The sequence below is a fragment of the Ovis aries genome, chromosome X, assembly GCF_016772045.2.
Source record: "Ovis aries strain OAR_USU_Benz2616 breed Rambouillet chromosome X, ARS-UI_Ramb_v3.0, whole genome shotgun sequence".
Taxonomy (NCBI): Eukaryota; Metazoa; Chordata; class Mammalia; order Artiodactyla; family Bovidae; genus Ovis; species Ovis aries.
In genome coordinates, this window is record NC_056080.1 from 116,581,394 (window position 1) to 116,604,856 (window position 23,463).

The window sequence follows — 23,463 nt, forward strand, 5'->3', positions numbered from 1 at the left end:
AGTTGCGTCCGACTCTTTTGTGACCCTATGGACTCTTTTTTTGGTGAAGTTTGGCTTTGCGAAGTGCTTTGGAGCTTCTTCTCAGTCCAACCACTCAGCTGGTCATCACCCATGATCATATAAAATCCACTTTTCATCACACATCACAATCCGATTGAGAAATGGCTTGTTGTTGTTGTGTAGAATAAGAGAAGATAACACTTCAAAACGATGATTTTTTTTGATTTGTGGTCAGCTCATGAGGCACCCGCTTACTGAGTTTTTTCACCTTTCCAATTTGCTTCAAATGCCGAACGACCGTAGGATAGTTGACATTGAGTTCTTCTGGAACTTTTCGTATGTTAATATTATATAGAAATTCAGTGGATTTTTATGTATTTATCTTGTATACTTAAATTTTGCTGAACTTCTAAGGCTTCTATGGCAGATCCCTTGGAATTTTGTGCATAGACAGTCATGTTGTCTGCAAATAGGGACAGTTTTATTTCCTCTTTTCATGTCTGTATACCTTTTATTTCCTTTTTTGTTTTGTTTTGTCATATTGCACTGGCTAGAATTTCCAGCACCATGATAAATAAGAGTAGCTCAGGGTAGATATCCTTGCCTTGTTCCTGATCTTAGGAGGAAACCATCTAGTTTCTTACCATTAAGTATGATGTCAGCTGAGGGGTTTTTGTAGATATCTTTATCAGGTTGAGGAAGTTCCTCTATATTTTTAGTTTTTCTGAGTTTTTTTTTTCTTATGAATAGTGTCGGATTTTATCAAATTCTTTTTCTGCATCTATTTATATAATTATGTGATTTTCTTCTTTAGCTTGTTTGTACGGACAATGTTTGACTGCTGCAGAGTAGTTGTTGTCTAAAAGTTTTCTGTCTTACTAGGTTGTCTCTTTCCTAATCTTTTAGATAGAGAGTGCAGTCTTTTCTAACGGATTTTTGTGTTTGTGCCCATTGTAGTTTTGGGGATGCCAGTTTACTCAGATTTAAGCCTTTTTTCTTTTGCTGAAAGAACTTTTAACATGCATTTTGACTAAACAAACTCTCTTTACTAATAAAATGAACATTTCTACCCTCTTCCAAATCAAAACAAGAACTTCAGAATGCTTTAACTCTACTGAAACCCCATACCTCTGCATTTGTACTTGTTACTGTTGTCCAGTATTATACTTCCCCCTTATCCAAATCATATATTGTTAATATTGTTTCATACAGCCAATGCTTGTTTGACTTTGACCATGTATTTTCTGATTTCCTTCCCAGTCATGGGTCCCTTTTTCTTCTTTCTTCAGTTGTTGTTGAGTTGCCAATTTGTGTCTGACTGTTTGTGACCCCATGGGCTATAACCCTTCAGGCTGCTATGTCCATAGGATTTTCCAGGCAAGAATGCTGAAATGGGTTGCCATTTCCTTCTCTAGGGGATCTTCCCAACCCAGGGATAGAACCCATATCTCCTACATTCACAGGCAGTTTCTTAAGTTTATTCATTAGAATTTCCTTTGGTGAAGGTCTTTTGGGAAAACTTCTATTTTTTTTTTAATTTAAATTTTTTTCTGTCATTTTAGCCACACTAGGTCTTTGTTGCGGTGTGTGGACTCTTCATTGCATTGCACAGGCTTTCTCTAGTTGCAGTGCTCTGGCTTCCCTTGTTGCGGAGCATGGGCTCTAGAGTACATGGGCTCAGTAGTTGTGGTACATGGGCTTCTTTAGTTGTGGCAACAGGCTTAGTCGTCCCACAGCATGTGGGATCTTAGTTTCCTGACCAGGGATCAAACCTGTGTCCCCTGCCTTGGAAGGTAGATTCTTAATCACTGGACCACCAGGGAAGTCCCTCTAATTTTCATTTGTCTGAAAATGTTTTTATTTTGCTGTATGTAGTTTTTGACAGCTAGTTTTGCTGGTTACATAATTCCAGGTTGACAATTATTTTCTCTCAGCACTTTGAAAATATTATTTTATTTTCTTCTGGCTTTTATTGTTGCTTTTGAGATGCCTGCTGTCAGTTTTTTGTATATATATATATATATATATATATATATATATATATATACACATACACACACACACACACACATATATATATATATATATAATCTATCTTTTCTCTCTGGTTGCTTTAAGTTTTTTGTTTTTGATATTTGACAGCAATGTATTTAGATTTGTGTGAGGTAATAAAAAATATATATTGATTTCTGTCTCAGTTCTTGGCACGGAGCTCCTGAATCCCTTGTAATTTCCTAAGTGATAAGAATACTGGGAGCACCTTTTGTTCTAATTCTGTCTTTGACCCCATCCCTGACACAGGGCTCCTAAAACTCTGGTAAATTCTTAAGTGATCAGAGCAAGGAGGAGCATCTTTTGTTCTGCTGAGGTGATTCTGGGTGGGTTCTGCATGGCTCCTGCATGGGAGTGATCTCCAGAAAGACCAAGCCATAATAAAAATCTTGGGATTTTCAGCTCCCTCCATATTCTCCAGAGAGGGAAGAGGGGCTGGCAATGGAGTTAATGATGGATCATGCCCCCTAAATTTATGGAAGCCTCCATAAAATCTCAATAGTAGGGGGTTCAGAGAGCTCCGGGGTTGGTAAAACACATCCATACTGGGAGGATGACATATCCCAGCTCCACAGGAATAGATGTTCCTCCATTTAGGACCCTCCCAGACCTTGCCCTATGTATCTCTTTTGTCTGGCTATTCATCTGTAGCCTTTATATCCTTTAATAAACTGGTAAATATAAGTGTTTCCCTGATTCTGTGAATTGTTATAGCAAATTAAACAAGCCTAAGGAGGGGGGTGGTAGGAACCTCTGATTTGTATCAATAACTAAATTGGTTGGAAGTTGTGGGTAACCTGGAGACTTACTACTTATAATTGGCGTCAGAGGTGGGGTAGGAACAGTCTTGTGGGACTGAGCCCTTAACTTATGGAACCTGACACTATCTCCAGGTAGATAGTATTAGAATCGAGTTTAAAATTATAGGATACACTGCTGGTGTTACAGAGAATTGCTTGACATCACATTTTGTGATTGGAGTGTCAGGAGTGAAGTGTTCTTTGTGAGTAGGGTGTCTATGTAAAGGAAAGGAGAAACAGGAGGGAAGAAAGAGATTTTTCCCAACATGGGAGGTAGACTTAACTGAGGTTCAAAACTAAAAAAATCTTGAGTTTTCCTTTACAGTTTGGAATTTCTTTTTTAAAAAAATCCTGTTTATGGTTTATGCTTTTAGAATTTGAGGCTTTATAACTTCCATAATTTCTGAAAATTTTTCTGCTAATATCTCTTTGAATGTTCATTACTGACAACTGCAAAACACTCAAGACTGTTGAAGTATCAACATTTGATTAGTGTTCTGCTATCAACTTCTTTTCATTTTTGACCTCTGGAGATTTTTCTTTTCTCTTGTGGGCTGAGTTTTGTTACACATCAGAAAGATTAGATAAACCTACAGAGGGCATCCCTAGTGGTTCAGTGGTAAAGAACCCGCCTGCCAGTACAGGAGACAGGAGTTTGATTCCTGGGTCAGGAAGATACCCTGGAGAAGGAATTGGCAACCCACTCCAGTACTCTTGACTGGAAAATCCCACGGATGGAGGAGCCTGGTAGGCTGCAGTCCATGGGGTTGCTAAGAGTCGGACACAACTGAGCGACTTCACTTTCACTTTTCACCTTCATGCATTGGAGAAGGAAATGGCAACCCACTCCAGTATTCTTGCCTGGAGAATCCCAGGGACAGGGGAGCCTGGTGGGCTGCCGTCTGTGGGATTGCACAGAGTTGGACACGACTGAAGCGACTTAATAGCAACAGCGACAGCATCAACTTCTTTTCGTTTTTGACCTCTGGAGATTTACTCTTTTCTCTTGGGGGCTGAGTTTTGTTACACATTGGAAAGATTAGATAAACCTACAGAGGGCATCCCTAGTGGTTCAGTGGTAAAGAACCCATCTGCCAGTGCAGGAGACAGGAGTTTGATTCCTGGGTCAGGAAGATACCCTGGAGAAGGAATTGGCAACCCAATCCGGTATTCTTACCTGGGAAATCCCATGGACAGAGGAGCCTGGTGGGCTACAGTCCATGGGGTCACAAAGAATTGGACACAACTTAGTGGCTAAGCAACAGTAACAGCAAAACCTACAGAATTTCTGTTTATTATGTAGCAGGAGACTTTTAAAAGAAATCGAGTCTCCCAGATTCCTGGAAATGAAATTTCTTGAAGATCTTTCCATCCCTTTGTCTCTAAGATTGTATATATGACTTTACTGTAGGTAACATTTAAGAGTTAAAATAAAGACCCTGATGCTGGGAAAGATTGAAGGCAGCAGGAGAAGGAGACGACAGAGGATGAGATGGTTGGATGGCATCACCGACTCGATGGACATGAGTTTGAGCAAGCTCCAGGAGTTGGTGATGGACAGGGAAGCCTGGCGTGCCGCAGTCCATGGGGTTGCAAAGAGTCAGAAATGACTGAGCAACTGAACATTGAGAGTTACAGTTGAAGACTATTGATAATATGGGGCTGGAGGCCATTGACCTGCATGGTCCCATGAAGCTGAGCCATGAGGTTGAGAGCTTCAGAGAGGTGGTAAGGAGTAAGGTGAGTAAAGTTTGCCTCTGTCTTTTTCTTTCTGTCTCTCTCTTTTTTTAACCTTTGCTAGCTGCCTAAGTATTGAGCACATTTTAAAAGGTTTTCACCTCAATTTCATCATCTGTCCATTGAGAATCAGTTCAGTTCAGTTCAGTTGCTCAGTTGTGTCTGACTCTTTGCAACCCCATAAACTGCAGCACGCCAGGCCTCCCTGTCCAACTCCCGGAGTCCACCCAAACTCATGTCCATCGAGTCAGTGATGCCATCCAGCCATCTCATCCTCTGCCGTCCCCTTCTCCTCCTGCCCTCAACCCCTCCCAGCATCAGAGTCTTTTCCAATGAGTCAACTCTTCGCATGAGGTGGCCAAAGTACTGGAGTTTCAGCTTTAGCATCCTTCCTTCCAAAGAAATCCCAGGGCTGATCTCCTTCAGAATGGACTGGTTGGATCTCCTTGCAGTCCAAGGCACTCTCAACAGTCTTCTCCAACACCACAGTTCAAAACCATCAATTCTTTGGCGCTCAGCTTTCTTTACAGTCCAACTCTCACAGCCATACATGACCACTGGAAAAACCATAGCCCTGACTAGACGGACCTTAGTTGGCAAAGTAATGTCTCTGTTTTTGAATATGCTATCTAGGTTGGTCATAACTTTCCTTCCAAGGAGTAAGTGTCTTTTAATTTCATGGCTGCAGTCACCATCTGCAGTGATTTTGGAGCCCAAAAAATAAACTGCCACTGTTTCCACTGTTTCTCCATCTATTTCCCATGAAGTGATGGGACCAGATGCCATGATCTTACATTGAGAATAACAGCTCCAATTATGTAAGGCTGTTGTAGAATTAAGTGAGATGACATGTATAAACTATTTGGCTCAGTGCATGGCACAAAATTATGTTCAAGGAACCCTAGTTTCTCGCTTCCTCATCAGTAACATAATTTTCTTTTTCCCGATCTCCACTTGCCAACCAGCATTTAGGCAAAATGGGACTAGAACTGAGTGGAAGAGATACTGGGTAGTGTTTGGAAAAGTAACAGTGGAGGAAATGTAACTAGGAGAGGAGGAAAGTCCCAGTGATATGGGAAAGAAACTGGAAATATTGACTTCTACCCCAGTGACTCAGCCATTCATATATAATTTGGAAACATAGAATCAAAGACCACCTCCCTCTGCATCACATGCAATAGTTTTGTCATTCTGTTTATAAACAATGTTTCAATCTCATGCAGTTGTACCTTATCCATGATTCTAAGAAAAGAGGTTTCAAAGGGAAAAAGGAGAGAATGGGAAAGAAAAGAGTATAGACTTAAATCACAACTAAGAAGAAATAGGATGTAATTCCTGTTGCTAAGAATAATGGAGTGTAGATTTGATGGTGTAAAAGTGCTTTCTGGAATTTTATTAATTGGGAAAATATGTTTTCAAAGGAATAACTTGACATCTGCAAATTATTGACTTTTAGTTTAGGTAAAAGGCCCTAACCTAAGTAACAGGCAAAATAAATGAAAACAAAATATATGCCTGTTTAGCATGATATGTGCTGTAGTTTTAATACTGAGGATTAGAAATAGAGTTTCAATCTCAATTCCTAATTTATGAGTTATCACCCTAGAGTTTATCACTCTAGGTGATAGAGTTAGATTTTATGGTAATTTATATAGGCTTGCTTCATGGTTTAATCTTAGCTATATATTACTGATCCTAATTCAAATGTCAGAGTCTTAGATTAAGAACCCAAAGAGGATTTATATTATGGGCTTCTGATATATATATATATATATATATATATATATATATATATATATATATATATTTTTTTTTTGCTGATTTATCAATTGCAGTAAGGCATGAATTATAGCCTTGCTATTCTCTGGAAGAACATGACTAATACTAGAAATAATAATAATTACCACCCCTAAATGAAGAGAAACAGCGTAAATGTAGTAACTGATTTGGGATGTGGATAGGAAATTTATTTCTTTTGAAGTGAGAGTGAAAAATAGACAATTTGCCTGTGGTTTAGGAGAAAAGATATAGGAATGCTTTTATGATAATCAGTCAATAGTTATTCAAGGGAGACTTTGAGAGAAGAACAGTTATTTTGGAAACTATCGGACTGATGTGGGGAGCTATATGTAATTCAGAGGAAGTCAGAATGTAGGTCAGTTGGCTAGTTTATATCTTTTTAGTACATCACTCAAAGTCAGGATCATTGTTTTAAAATCTATATTTACTAATATGACTTCTTAACTATAAAACAATTATCTGAAATATCAGTATTAGGAGTATTTATATATTTAGTTAGAGTTGTGATCTGTTGAATATAGTATATAATGAAGATTGTTATTCTTAACTGTGTGAGAACTTTTAATAATTTATTATGCAAAAGAGAGTTGAGTCTTAAGAGCGTTGGACTAATGTGCTCCTAATCAATGAACCTGTAGGCCTTTCCTGCCGTATACCTTAGTCTGGCCTCAGAAAAAAAATCTTTCTCATTTCTCTTTCTAGCCCTTCTCTTAGCAGGGCACTCTGTCACTTTTCCTAAAGGCTTCAAACATTAGAACTCTACTTCTAATGTGACATTGGTGGGGCCGAGCGTGGAATTCCTTTGTAATCTAATTAAAAGCCATTTACAGATACATAGACTAATTGACAGAGTCCAGCCTGAGTGGATAGGTGTCTCTCATTCATCAGTGATTGATTCAGAGAAACTGAAATCAGTAAATTCATTTAGTGTGATACAAACAGCAACCTCATTTTCTATGTTTAAATTGTTATTATTTTTAGTAAGTAAGTAAGTGTTATTCACTCAATCATGCCCAACTCTTTGTGACCCCATGGCCTGCAGCCCACCAGGCTTCTCTGTCCATGAGATTTTCCAGGCAAGGATACTGGAGTGGGTTGCCATTTCCTTCTGCAGAGGATCTTCCCAACCCAGGGATCAAACCCGGGTCTCCTGTACTACAGGCAGATTCTTTACCAACTGAGCTACAAGGGAAGCCCCTTTTATTATTTTTAAATAGTTATATATTTATTCATTTGATTGTGCTGAGTCTTATTTATGGTACACAGGATCTTTGATCTTCGTTGCTTTGTACCTTAGGGTGGCTGTCAGCCTTAAATGTGATGATACATGTAAAACATTTATCACAGTATCTTGGTATATAGTGAATACTCTGTAAAAGTTAGCTATTATTGTTCTATGCTGGAGTGATAAATGACATCAAAGAGTTAATAAGCTAATATCTATGATGAGAATTTTGTTGATCTCAACAAACACTATTTTGATAAAATGACATACCTCAATGAGAACAATACCACCATTTTAACCAGTAAGTTTGGAATAGTATAGTGATAATTTAATTTATTAATCATTTGATGGACATTAACTAGCTAGTGGCATATCTAAACATACCCTACTTTGTGCATTGTAATTCTTTTAACAAAACAATTCCTTTAATGAGCCATACAGACTCCATCAGAGAGGTCTGAAGGGGGATGGTACATCTAGGAAAATCCTAGTAATGGTGCACAACTCAGCTTTCATAGTGGAACAATATGCGAGGTAGTATTAGCTAAGTAATCCTATTACCAGAATCTCTAGCATTCTACTGTTTTTGATTTAGTCATTCTGTCTGTGACATTTTGAGTAAAACATGTTATTTATTATCTTAGTGTTAATCACATTTTCCTCTAAGATATATAATTGAAAATTCTATAGCATTTATTTTCTTGGGTTCCAAAATCACTGTGAACAGTAACTGCAGCCATGAAATTAAAAGACACTTGCTTCTTTGAGGAAAAGCTATGAAAAACCTAGACAGTGTATTCAAAAGCAGGGACATCACTTTGCTGACAAAGGTCCATCTAGTCAAAGCTATGGTTTTTCCAGTAGTCATGTACAGATGTGAGAGATGGACCGTAAAGAAGGCTGAGCACCAAAAAATGATGCTATTGAACTGTGGTGTTGGAGAAGACTCTTGAGAGTCTCTTGGACAGCAAGGAGGTCAAGCCAGTCAATCCTAAAGGAAATCAACTCTGAATATTCATTGGAAGGACTGATGCTGAAGCTGAAGCTCCAATACTTTGGCCACCTGATGTGAAGAACCGACTCATTGGAAAAGACCCTGATGCTAGGAAAAATTGAGGGCAGGAGGAGAAGGTGACAACAGAGGATGAAATGGTTGGATGGCATTACCAGCTTGATAGACATGAGTTTGGGCAAGCTCTGGGAGTTGGTGATGGACAGGGAAGCCTGGCATGCTACAGTCCACGGGCTTGCAAAGAGTAGGACACAACTGAGAGACTGAACAACAAAATACCATTTATAATTTGCAATAAAAAAAATATAACCAGGGAACAGAATGCTTTGCAGGGCAATGTGGCTCTTAATTTGGTAGGGCAAATCAATGAAAAAAAATGAATTCCTTGTTTACTGCTTTACAGTAAACCTTTCAGAAACTTAGCAAGTGTGTTCCGTTAAGATTACCTATATAAACATTTAATGCCATAGTGTGTGATTATAGAGGAAACCAGAGAATATATTCTTCTTCCAATACTTAGATTATAGCTTGTGTGTTGTAGCCAGAAATAGAGTAAGGGGTTGTTACGGAGAGTGCTTATTCGGAAATTCCCGGAGGCATGCATTTAGCTTCCTTCTCCCCAGGGATAGAGACGTCTGTCCTTTTGCCAGCTGCTCTGTTCAGTTGTCAGGGCTATTTTGGGCGACAGTAGGTTGATTCCAGTGGGGAAACGGCTGTATATCTCTGCTTTTTGAAATGTCCTGTTCAAATGTATGATGAAAACCTTGGGGGTGGAAATCTTAAGTCTTTCTGAAACAGCTTTTATTTGAATTCTGGGGAGACGGCCAGGTTGTAAACTTTAGAAACATACAGAATTTAGTAAAGAAACCAATTGTTTATTAATTTTGAATACCGACTGTGAAATGGGTGTCAGAGCAGTTTAGCCAACAAGGGAATGGTGTGGACAATTTGTAGAAAACATTGGGAATATCCAGATAGCCTGATGGGTGAGAGGAGATTAGGGGGTGTGAGTGTAATTATAGATAGTACAGTCCATTGGATTGGTAGCTCATTACCCAAAGAGATTTATTAATGTGATCCTAGAGGGATCCCTGTTCTCACCAACAGGGCTCTGCTTAAGCTCCATCATGTGTTAAACATTTTCATCAACAACCTGGATGGAAACAGAAAGCATGCTTGCCTCATTTAAGTATTTCATAAAGATGAATGTCATGCATTCAGAATCATGATACAAAAAGAGCTTGGCCCACTGGGTTAAAATGATGAAATCTGGCAGGAATGCATTGATAGGTCTATACTTAGGAATGGTGATGTATTATTAATTGGAAGAATAGTTATTCACACTTACATGTAATTTTTTTTTTTTTTACTATCTGTATGATTTTGGGTAAGTGACTTAACCTTGTTTGAGTTTCAGTTTCCTCATCTGTAAATATTTGCTCATGATAAACAAACAAACAAAATCTAGTAGTGCAAAGAGATATACAATGACATGGAAGTTTTCCAGACCTCCAGTTTCCCAGTCCCTTTCTCCATACATTAAAAAACAGAGATAGCATGTGTGTGTATGTAAAACTTCCTATTTAAAAAATGCATAATATGTATACTATTTTCTCCCATGATTTTCTCACTTAATGTATCTTGTAGGTAGTCCCATGTCAGCACATATATAACTACAAAAATTTCCCCCTGTGATTTATTTATCTAGCATACAGATTAAAAGCATAGATTCTGAAGCCACACTGTTGCTGCTGCTGCTGCTAAGTCGCTTCAGTAGTGTCCAACTCTGTGCGACCCCATAGACAGCAGCCCACCAGCCTCCCCATCCCTGAGATTCTCCAGGCAAGAACACTAGAGTTCGTTGCCATTTCCTTCTCCAATGCATGAAAGTGAAAATGAAGTCACTCAGTCATGTCTGACTCTTCTGTGTTAGTCTGTGTGTTACTCGCTCAGTTGTGCCCGACTCTTTGAGACCCCATGGACTGCAATCCACCAGGTTCCTCTGTCCATGAGATTTACCTGGGTTCAATTCCCAGGTCTTCTACTTACTGGCTGTGTGACCTTGTGGGTGCCTCTCTGTGTGACCTCTCTGTGCCTGCAGGAGACACAGTACCTAGGACTTATTCTAGTTGTAAGAATCAATGAAAACGTTTTAAATTTAATTTCATCTAACATCAGCAGAAAAGTGATTATAAAACTAATGAATATATAATAATGAATCTAGGCTGAATTATATTTGTCTTTATATACCAAAGCAGTTGGAAAATATAATTGTCAACACTTTCTTATGGTGGAAGTGTCCCACAATAGCCAAAGTGCTCAGTGCCCATGGAAATCATAATGTGACCCTGTGTGCCTCGGTTTCATTACATTGTGAAATACAGATAAAGAGTCCTTATAGTGTAGTGTTGTTATGAAAAAAATTTGAACTAATATTTGGGAAGTCAGTAGTGTTTAGCACATACTGATTTCTACATATTCAAATAAATTGATAAGTTTAAAAAATAGGTAGATTATGGATATAGTAAAAAAAAAAACAATTCAAGAAATATTTAAAAATGTATATAATGAGGGAATTCCCTGGAAATCCAGTGATTAGGACTCCTTGCTTCCACTGTCCCAGAGCACAGGTTCAATCCCTCGTTGGGGAACTGAAATCCCACATGCCACATGGTGTGGCTCCTAGAGGAGAACATAGGCAAAACACTCTCCGATATAAATCACAGCAGGATCTTCTATGACCCACCTCCCAGAATATTGGAAATAAAAGCAAAAATAAACAAATGGGACCTAATTAAAATTAAAAGCTTCTGCACAACAAAGGAAACTATAAGCAAGGTGAAAAGACAGCCTTCAGAATGGGAGAAAATAATAGCAAATGAAGCAACTGACAAACAACTAATCTCAAAAATATGCAAGCAACTCCTGCAGCTGAATTCCAGGAAAATAAACGACCCAATCAAAAAATGGGCCAAAGAACTAAACAGACATTTCTCCAAAGAAGACATACGGATGGCTAACAAACACATGAAAAGATGCTCAACATCACTCATTATCAGAGAAATGCAATTCAAAACCACAATGAGGTACCATTTCACGCCAGTCAGAATGGCTGTGATCCAAAAATCTACAAGCAATAAATGCTGGAGAGGGTATGGAGAAAAGGGAACCCTCTTACACTGTTGGTGGGAATGCAAACTAGTACAGCCACTATGGAGAACATTGTGGAGATTTCTTACAAAACTGGAAATAGAACTGCCTTATGACCCAGGAATCCCACTGCTGGGCATACATACCGAGGAAACCAGAATTGAAAGAGACACGTGTACCCCAATGTTCATTGCAGCACTGTTTATAATAGCCAGGACATGGAAGCAACCTAGATGTCCGTCAGCAGATGAATGGATAAGAAAGCTGTGGTACATATACACAATGGAGTATTACTCAGCCATTAAAAAGAGTACATTTGAATCAGTTCTAATGAGGTGGATGAAACTGGAGCCTATTATACAGAGTGAAGTAAGCCAGAAAGAAAAACACCAATACAGTATACTAATGCATATATATGGAATTTAGAAAGATGGTAATGATAACCCTGTATGTGAGACAGCAAAAGAGACACAGATGTATAGAATAGTCTTTTGGACTCTGTGGGAGAGGGAGAGGGTGGGATGATTTGGGAGAATGGCATTGAAACATGTATAATATCATATATGAAATGAATCGCCAGTCCAGGTTTGATGCATGATACTGGATGCTTGGGGCTGGTGCACTGGGATGACCCAGAGGGATGGTACGGGGAGGGAGGAGGGAGGGGGATTCAGGATGGGGAACACGTGTATACCTGTGGTGGATTCATGTCAATGTATGGCAAAAACAATACAATATTGTAAAGTAATTAACCTCCAATTAAAATAAATAAATTTATATTAAAAGTGTATGCAGTGAAAAGCACGTCTCTTTCTAATAACTGATTCTGTTTCCTTTCTTAGAAAAAGCCACTTTTAACATTTTTCATGTATCCTGTAGAGATTACTTGTATAATCATATAGTTTTTTTAAATTTATTTAAACTGTCTATTTGATGGACATTTGATTGTTTCCAACCCTTGCTATTAAAATCAATGCTGCAATAAATACCCCTGTACATATGTCATTTTGCAAATGTGGGAGTATAACAAGATAAATTCTCTGAAATAAAATTGCTGTATCAACTACTTTAAATTTGGATAGATATTGCTAAATTGATCTCTGTGCTGCTAACACCAATGTACACTCTTATCAGAAATGTAAGAGTGCATGTTCTCTTGCACCTGCATCAAAAATAATGTTATCCAACTTTTGGGTGCTTGATAATTTAGTAGGTGAAAATTGTTTCCCTTTGTAACTGTGCATCTCTTTAATTAAGAGTGAACTTCAGTAATCCTGACATTCTAAAACCAATTTCCTTTTTTTTTTGTTGTTAGCTTTGTCCATATTCTTTGCCTATGTTTCCATTGTTTCTTTTCCCCCTTGTTGAGTTGTAGGAGCTCTTTATCAAGAAAACTAGGTCTGTTTTATGAATTGCCTATAATTATCCAGCTTGTCTTTTGACTTTGGTTATAGTGTTTTTCCCGTGCAGACCTCACAAATTTTTATGCATTCTAGTTTGTCAATATTTTCTTTATGGCCTTTAGATTTTATGCCCTGTTTAGAAAAAGTCTTTTCTTCACTTTGGGATAATTTAAAAAAAAACTCCCACTTTTTTTTGTCATTAAAAAAATGTTTAAATCTTTGATCCATTTAGAGTTATTTTGAGGTAAGGAGCAACTGGTCCCATTACTTCATGGCAAATAGATGGGGGAAAACATGGAAACAGTGATAGATTTTATTTTCTTGGGCTCCACAATCACTGCAGACAGTGACTGCAGTCATGAAATTAAAAGATGCTTGCTCCTTGTAAGGAAAGCTATGACAAACCTAGACAACGTATTAAAAAGGAGAGACATCACATTACCAACAAAGGTCTGTATGGTGAGTTCAGTTCAGTTCATCCGCTCAGTCGTGTCCGACTCTTTGGGACCCCATGAATCGCAGCACACCAGGCCTCCCTGTCCATCACCATCTCCTGGAGTTCACTCAGACTCATGTCCATTGAGTCCGTGATGCTATCCAGCCATCTCATCATCGGTCGTCCCCTTCTTCTCCTGCCCCCAATACCTCCCAGCATCAGAGTCTTTTCCAGTGAGTCAGCTCTTCGCATGAGGTGGCCAAAGTACTGGAGCTTCAGCTTTAGCATCCTTCCTTCCAAAGAAATCCCAGGGCAGATCTTCAGAATGGACTGGTTGGATCTCCTTGCAGTCCATGGGACTCTCAAGAGTCTTCTCCAACACCGCAGTTCAAAAGCATCAATTCTTCGGTGCTCAGCTTTCTTCACAGTCCAACTCTCACATCCATACATGACCACAGGGAAAACCATAGCCTTGACTAGATGGACCTTTGTTGGCAAAGTAATGTCTCTGCTTTTCAATATGCTATCTAGGTTGGTCATAACTTTTCTTCCAAGGAGTAAGTGTCTTTTAATTTCATGGCTGCAGTCACCATCTGCAGTGATTTTTGAGCCCAAAAAAATAAAGTCTGACACTGTTTCTACTGTTTCCCATCTATTTCCCATGAAGTGATGGGACCGGATGCCATGATCTTCGTTTTCTGAATGTTGAGCTTTAAGCCAACTTTTTCGCTCTCCTCTTTCACTTTCATCAGGAGGCTTTTTAGTTCCTCTTCACTTTCTGCCATAAGGGTGGTGTCATCTGCATATCTGAGGTTATTGATATTTCTCCCAGCAATCTTGATTCTGGCTTGTGTTTCTTCCAGTCCAGCGTTTCTCATGATGTACTCTGCATAGAAGTTAAATAAGTAGGGTGACAATATACAGCTTTGACGTACTCCTTTTCCTGTTTGGAACCAGTCTGTTATTCCATGTCCAGTTCTAACTGTTGCTTCCTGACCTGCATACAGATTTCTCAAGAGGCAGGTCAGGTGGTCTGGTATTCCCATCAGTTAGAATTTTCCACAGTTGATTGTGATCCACAGAGTCAAAGGCTTTGGCATAGTCAATAAAGCAGAAGTAGATGTTTTTCTGAAACTCTCTTGCTTTTTCCATGATCCAGCGGATGTTAGCAATTTGATCTCTGGTTCCTCTGCCTTTTCTAAAACCAGCTTGAACATCAGGGAGTTCACAGTTCACGTATTGCTGAAGCCTGGCTTGGAGAATTTTGAGCATTACTTTACTAGCATGTGAGATGAGTGCAATTTTGCGTGAGTTTGAGCATTCTTTGACATTGCCTTTCTTTGGGATTGGAATGAAAACTGACCTTTTCCAGTCCTGTGGCCACTGTTGAGTTTTCCAAATTTGTTGGCATATTGAGTGCAGCACTCTCACAGCATCATCTTTCAAGATTTGAAACAGCTCAACTAGAATTCCATCACCTCCACTAGCTTTGTTTGTAGTGATGCTTTCTAAGGCCCACTTGACTTCACATTCCAAGATGTCTGGCTCTAGATTTTCCAGTAGTCATTTACAGATGTGAGAGTGGGGCCGTAAGGAACGCTGAGCATCAAAGAATTGATGCTTTCTAACTGTTGTGTTGCCGAAGACTGTTGAGAGTCCCTTGAACTTCAAGGAGATCAAATAAGTCAATCCTAAAGGAAAGCAATCCTGAACATTCATTGGAAGGACTAACGCTGAAGGTGAAGCTTTATTAAAAACTAATTCTCTCTGTAATACCATAATGTTAAGTAAACATATACTTATCCCTAGTTTATTAAGAATATTTTAAATCAGCAGTGGATGTTGAATTTTGTCAAATGCCTTTTCAGCATGTGTGAAAATGATCATATTCTTTTTCTCCCTTGATCTGTTAACATAGTGAATCATATTGATGGATTTCCTAACTTAAAAAAAAAAATCTGCCCCCCCAGAAGTAAATCAACTCGGTCACTGGTGTGTTACTCTTTCAATGGGCTATTTTTTCTTTCTATTTTGTATAGTATTTTTTGCATTGAGATTTGTAAGTGAGATTGAGCTCAAGCTTTCTTAAAATTTGAAGAAAATATTTTGGATTCTTTTCTGTGCTATTAAACAGGTGAAATAACTTGGAGTTATTCAATATTTGTAGATTTGGTAGAATTTACCTGAGATTTCTTGGCTTCATACATTTGACAACATTTTCAATTTCTTTTATAGTAATTGGTTTGTTTCCATTCTGTTCAAAGAGTTAATTTTGGTGATTCCTAGGAAATAGGCCATTGACCCAAGTTTTCAAGTTGATCTCTAGAGAGTTGAGTAAACTACTGTATAATAATTCTTTTTACTTAATCCATCTGTGGTTGCTTCTCTATTTTCAATTTTGTAACTTTCCTCTTTATTTCTATAAAATGGCTTTTAAAAAATGTCTTTCATGATATAATTCACATTACAATTCACCCATTTAAAGTGTACACTTTAGTAGGTTTAGTATGTTCACAGAGATCTACACTCAGCACCACAATTCATTTTAGGACACATTCTACATTCTCAGAAGAAACTTTGTGGCCATTAGTAGTCATTTCTAATTTCCCTCCAAGACCCTCAGGCCTAGGCAGTCACTTATCTCTTTCTATCTGTGTAGATTTTCATAATCTGGACATTTCATATAAATGGAATCATATAGTATGGTCACACATATGGTCTTTTGTGACTGATGCTTCCCTGGTGGTGCAGATGGTAAAGCATCTGCCTACAATGTGGGAGACCTGGGTTCAAAGCCTGGGTCAGGAAGATCTCCTGGAGAAGGAAATGGCAACCCACTCCAGTACTGTTGCCTGAAAAATCCCATGGACAGAGAAGCCTGGTAGGCTACAGTCCATGGGTTTGCAAAGAGTTGGATACTGAGCGACTCTTTCACTTTATTTCACTTAGCATGTTTTCAAGGGTCATCCATGTTGTTATAAAGTAAAATTCAAAATATAGATCTATAGTGGTTTTACAATTTTCCTTATGAGTTTACTGTCTGTATTAATTAGCTGGGGCTGCCACAACAAAATACGACTTATTGGGTGGTATTTTAAACAATAGGAATTTGTTTTCTCACAAATTTGAAAGGTCAAGAATTTCAAGATCAAGGGTCAGCAGGATTGGTTTCTTCTGAGCATCTCTTCTTGGCTTGCACATAGCCATCTTCTGTTGTTGTTGGTTGCTAAGTAATGTCTGACTCTGGAGAAGGCAATGGCACCCCACTCCAGTACTCTTGCCTGGGAAATGCCCATGGACAGAGGAGCCTGGTAGGCTGCAGTCCATGGGGTCGCTAAGAGTCGGACACTACTGAGCGACTTCACTTTCGCTTTTCACTTTCATGCATTGGAGAAGGAAATGGCAACCCACTCCAGTGTTCTTGCCTGGAGAATCCCAGGGACGGGAGAGCCTGGTGGGCTGCTGTCTATGGGTTTGCACATAGTCAGACACGATTGAAGCGACTTAGCAGCAGCCACAATGTCCGACTCTTTGCAACCCCATGGACTGCAGCATGCCAGGCTTCCCTGTCCTTCACCATCTCCCGGAGCTTGCTCCAACTCATGTCCATTAAGTCGGTGATGCCATCCAACCATCTCATCCTCTGTCATCCCCTTTTCCTGCCACCTTCTGGCTGTATCTTAATGTGGTCATTCTGTGTCTGTGTTCTAATATCTTCTTATAAAGACAGCAAGCACACAGGATGTACTTACCCTAATGACCTCATTTTAACTTAATTAGCTCTTTAAAGGCCCTGTCTCAAAACATAGTCTCATTTTGAATTACTGGGGATTAGGGCTTCAAAATATTAGTTCTGACAGGACACAGTTTAGTGCATAACACCATCTTAAGGAGAAAAATCAAGTCTGTATAGCCTATCCTGTTTCTACATCTATTTTTGATCAGTTTGACCTAAGTCAGTCAAAATGTTCTGTTTCTGTGTGTGTGTGTATGTATTTGTGTGTGTGCAAAATCTAAGTGTCTTAAAAAATAATTTTAAAATCATTTTTTCTCATTATGTAATTAATATATGTATACTATATGAGATTCAAATGCTGTAGAAATACATAAACTGAAAAGTGAAAGTCTTCTTTAGCTTCCACTGTCACTAGTTTGTCACTAGTTTAGAGCTTATTCCTCTAATTTTTTTCCCTGACATACTGATACCAGCTGAAAGTGGATCATATTCAACCTAGCATTAAAAATTTTTATTAGAGTATAGTTGATTTACAATATTGTGTTAGTTTCAGGTATAGAGCAAAGTGAATCAGCCTGACTCTTTGCAACCCCATGAACTGCAGTATGCCAGGCTTCCCTATCCTTTACTGTCTCCCAGAGTTTGTTCAGACTAATGTCCATTGAGTTGATCATGCCATCCAACCATCTCATCTTCTGTTGTCCCCTTCTGTTCCTTCCCTCAATCTTTCCCAGTATCAGGGTCTTTTCCAGTCAGTCAGCTCTTCGCATCAGGTGGCCAAAGTATTGGAGTTTCAGCTTCAGCATCAGTCTTTCCAATGAATATTCAGGACTGATTTTCTTTAGGACTGACTGGTTTGGTCAGGGACTCTCAAGAGTCTTGTCCAACACAACAGTTCGAAAGCATCTATTTTTCGGCGCTCAGTGTTCTTTATGGTCCAACTTTTACATCCATATATGACTACTGGAAAAACCACAGCTTTGACCATACAGACCTTTGTTGGCAAAGTGATGTCTCTGCTTTTTAGTATGCTGTCTAAGTTTGTCATAACTTTCCTTCCAAGGAGCAAGCATCTTTGAATTTCATGGCTGTAGTCACAGTCCACAGTGATTTTGGAGCCTAAGAAAATAAAATCTGTCACTTCTTCCAGTTTTTCTCCTTTTGTTTGCCATGAAGTGATGGGACTGCATGCCATGATCTTGTTTTTTTTTTAATGTTGAGTTTCAAAACAGCTTTTTCACTCTCTTTCACCCTCATCAAGAGGCTCTTTTGTTCCTCTTCACTGTCAGTTATACATATATGTATTCTTTTTTCAATTATTTTCCCATATAGTTTATTACAGAGTATTGAGTAAAGTTTCCCATGCTATACAGTAGGTCCTTATTAGTTATCTATGTTTATATATAGCAGTGTGCAACACAGCATTTTACAGAATACTTTTTTTCACTTAATATCCATGTACATCTTCCCATGGTGATACTGATGAATCTGTCATTCACACACACACACACACACACACACACATATATATGTATATATATTGCATTTTGTTGTGTACATATAATGATTTATTTAAATATGTCTCTATTGTTGAACATTTGGATTGGTATCAACTTTTAGTTATTGCACAAATCATGAACAATAGTGCAACGAATATCCTTGTACATTCATCTTCGTACTCTTACAGGATTCTGCAGAATAATTTTATAGAAGCTGAAAAACTATATTCAAAGGTTATGAACATTTGTTCATAGCACTTTTTGACCTAGAGGCAATTCCTGTAGGAGGTGGAAGATGTTGGCAGAGACTACTTTTCCTCTAGGTGAATCAGAAATGGTGTTTAGAGGTCCATGGTGGACCCTGTTCTGTCTGGCCTTTTTGAGGGGCCCATTTTGGGTAATTGCCATATCTATTTTTGGGAAATGCTGATATAAAATTATCTTTTAAACTTTGGCCACTAGGCTTAAAAATTTTTTAAAAGAGAAATGTACTTACTTGAAAACCTACATATTTAACATTGCATTGTTTGATGTACTTTTTTTGTTTTCCTTTTTGGTCTTCTAGCAACTAGCATATGACTCATTTCCGTCTCAGCCATAGGATTATGAATTATGATTATGGCAACCCCCCTTTTCCATTAAAGATAATGTACCCATTTGTGGGTACACTTTATAAAACACGTTCACAATGATGTTGCCACATAATGCTGAAAGAGTATAATTATTCTAAATTTTTGTCATGTATGATATATATTCTGTTTAAAATATGTTCACATAGCTTACATCTCAGAACTCTGATTTATGTTTAAAATTAGCCTTCACACACAATAGGCATGTAGCCATATATTCATTAATGATCTATGCTAAGGTTTTTATCCTTGCAAACATACAATATGTATTTTAATATGAGCATACTTGCAAACCAATGTATAGTAAATGATACTTGCCACTGGCATAAGACAGGCAAGAGGACTATTCCAGTCTCTCATTACATTTTGTTTTTTTCTTTTCCTGTTACCATGCCAGCAATCTAACAGTTTTGTTGTCACTGTAAGCTCCCTAGATTAGCCTTCTACTTCAAATCACCCAAGCCAGCATTATCCAATTACAGCCTAAGAATGGCCTAATCTTCCAGGCCAGCTGTCACAGGATGGCATAAGCATCCCTTTCCTCTAATTTATAACATCTTATTCTTTCATTTTTGCCCATTGCAGTGATGAAATTGCTGAGCAAGAATACACAAAATATCTACATTTTGCATTGATTTGTTAATCGTTTCTCCCAGCATTTCGGCACAATGTAGCATAACACTCCATTCAGAGAAGGCTTGCTTGAAAACAGCATTTTCTGCAATATTCTTTTTCTTTTGTTTTAATTCTTGTTGCATTGAGTTTTCCTAATGAAGACTAAAGGTGTGTTCAGATTCCCTTGATTACTTTTTTTATTGTTTCTACTTAAAAAAAAAATTTCCACTGCTTACAGTAGTAATATCTGCTTATTGTAAAACAAAGTAAACAATTGCAATATATAACAGATAGTGAAAGTAGGTTGCAATCCTCTCCTCTAGAGACACTCTGAAGAGTTAGGCATATATTTTTTGCGTGCTTCTTCTAACATATGTTATTTTAATTATTCATAAATATATACATATGAATGATTTTTAAACCATTTTTTAAAATTGAAGTATAGTTGGTTTACAATGTTGTGTTAGCTTCAGGTATACAGCAAAGTGATTCAGAGACTGAACCTGCGTCTCCTAAATTGGCAAGCAGATTCTCTACCACTGAGCCACCTGGGAAGCCTGTATATGTTATTCCCAGAGTCCTAATTTCTCTCTCTCCTCTCCGCTATTACCCCCTTTTGTAACCATAAGGTTTTTTTTTTCTACATATGTGTTTTTTTATGCCTTGCTCTTCTTTTTAAACCTATTTTTTAAGGCAGGAATTGTTTCTAACATAAAGACAAGAATAAATAATTCAGTAATGAATGCCTGGGCACCTACCACCCACCTTCATAAAATCTTGATATTATGTTTTAATATTTAAAAATATTTATAAAATAGAAATAAAAATGTAAAGAGTTGAGAGACCCTATATATCTATCCTTTCTTGATTTCATTCTTTTTTTTTTTACTTCATTCTTTTTTATAGAGATAATTGCTATCACAAATTTTGAATATATCATTTAGGTACCCAGAAACAATAAGCAGTATTGTTTTCTGGGCTTTTAAAACTTCATATGAATTGTATTATGTTTTATATATAAATTATATATATATATTATATGTATATAATATATATAATAGATATCCATGCTGCTGCTGCTGCTGCTAAGTCGCTTCAGTCGTGTCTAACTCTGTGGGACCCCATAGACGGCAGCCCACCAGGCTCCTCCGTCCCTGGGATTCTCCAGGCAGGAACACTGGATAGGGTTGCCATTTCCTTCTCCAATGCATGAAAGTGAAAGGTGAAAGTGAAGTCGCTCAGTCATGCCCGACTCTTAGCGACCTCATGGACTGCAGCCTACCAGGGATTTTCCAGGCAAGAGTACTGGAGTGGGTCGCCATTGCCTTCTCCATATATATCCATATCCATATATATATATGTGTATATATATATATATATTTGAAACTTGCTTCATTTCAATTAGTTTAGGTTCTGCTTACCAACAGTTTTTTTCTTGCTTCTTTTATTCCCTCCACCTCCACTTTCCAACCTTCTGACGGATTATTAAGTTTTCCTTGTTCCCTTTATTTCTTCTGGTTTAAAAGCTGTATATTATATTTTTGTCTCTTTAAGATATTTCAACATTTTATGATGCATACTTAAATATACTTTTAAAAATAAAGTCAACAAATTACTCTGTCCTTCTTGCTATTAATACCACAAGGATCTTATTACATAATACCCTCTTCATTTACAATTTCCCCTATATTGTTACTGTTTCAACTACTTTCCCACAAATGCACAACCTCCTCCACTGTCAACATCCCCAACCAGAGTGGCATACTTGTTACAACTGATGGTCTTATATTGATGCCTCATAATCACCCAAAGTTCATAGTTTATCAGTACATTTGGGTTCACTCTTGGTGTTGTACATTCTGTGCTTTTGGTAAAATGTATAATCACATGTATCCATCATTATAGTGTCATTCAGAATATCTGTTTCACTGCCTTAGAAATTGTTCATGCTCTGACTATTTGTCCCACTCTCTCCCCTAACACCTGGAAATCACTGATCTTTTTACTGTCTCCATAATTTTGCCTTTTCCAGAATGTCACATAGTTGAAAAGGTACAGTATGTTTCCTTTTCAGGTAAGCTTTCACTTAATGAATTTAAGGCTTATCCATCTTTTCATGGCTTGTTATCTTTTTTTTTAAGTGGTGAATAATTTTTCATTGTCTGAATGTATGACAGCGTATCCATTCAACTACTGAAGGATATCTTCGTTACTTAAAAGTTTTGGCAATTATGAACAAAGCAGCTATAAACATCTGTGTGCAGGTTTGTGTGTGTGTAAGCTTTTGACTCCTTTGGATAAATACCAAGGAGCACAACTGTTGGATCATATGGTAAGAGTATGTTTAATTTTGTAGGAAACTGCCAAAAACGTTTACAAAGTACTATAGCTTTTTACATTCCCACCAGCAATGAATGAGAATTCTTATTGCTCCATGTTCTATCCAGCATTTCGTATTGTCAGTATTTTGGATTTTGACCCATTCTAAAGGTGTACAGTGAAATCTCATTGTTGTTTTAATTTGCAGTTCCCAAGTGAACTCCGGGAGTTGGTGATGGACAGGGAGGCCTGGCGTGCTGCGATTCATGGGGTCGTAAAGAGTCGGACACGACTGAGCGACTGAACTGAAGATATATGATGGGCTTCCCTGGTGGCCTATAGGTAAAGAATCTGCCTGTAATGCAGGAGGCCCGGGTTCAATCCCTGGCTTGGGATAATCCCCTGGAGAAGGGAATGACAACTCGCTCCAGTATTCTTGCGTAGAGAATCCCATGGACAGAGGAGCCTGGCAGGCTACTGTCCATGGAGTTGCAAGGAGTCAGACATGACATAACACTTTCACTTTTAAGATATATGGTATTGAGCATCTTTTCATATGATTATTTGGATATGTATGGTACATCTTTGTTCCTTGACTTTTTACCTATATGTATCTTTTTATTATTATTAATTTTATTTTATTTTTTTTGCCTGCACTGGGTGTTCTTGCTGCATGTGAGCTTTCTCTACTTTCAGTGAGTGAGGGCTACTCTCTAGTTGCAGCGTGAAGGCGTCTGTTGCAGTGACTTCTCTTGTTGCAGAGCACAGCCTCTAGGCATGCAGGCTTTAGTAGTTGGGGCACACAGGCTTAATTGCTCCATGGCATGTGGGATCTTTCCAGACCAGGGATGGAACCTGTGTCCTCTGCATTGGCAGGTGGATTCCTAACCACTGGACCACCAGGGAAATTCCCTGTATGTATCTTTATATGTAAACTGGGTTTCTTGTAGACAACATATACTTAGGTCTTGTTTTTTATTCCCTTTGACAATTTCTGCCTTTTATTAATTATTTTGCCTTTAGATACTGATATTTAAGGTGATTATTCAT

The 23,463-nt window shown here is 38.1% G+C and overlaps 1 protein-coding gene across 15 annotated transcripts in view; it reads left to right on the top strand.

The window, feature by feature from the left end:
* The window catches only part of KLHL13 (kelch like family member 13), a 447,719-nt gene that overhangs the window by 43,786 nt on the left and 380,470 nt on the right, over positions 1-23,463 (top strand). Inside the window, exon 3 of one of the 15 annotated variants that reach the window (XM_060407365.1) lies at positions 22,622-22,755. The exons of the other annotated variants lie outside the window; for them this stretch is intronic. The gene's annotated coding sequence lies outside the window, so the exon portion shown is untranslated. The remainder of the gene's footprint in view (positions 1-22,621; positions 22,756-23,463) is intronic. 15 annotated transcript variants of the gene reach the window in all.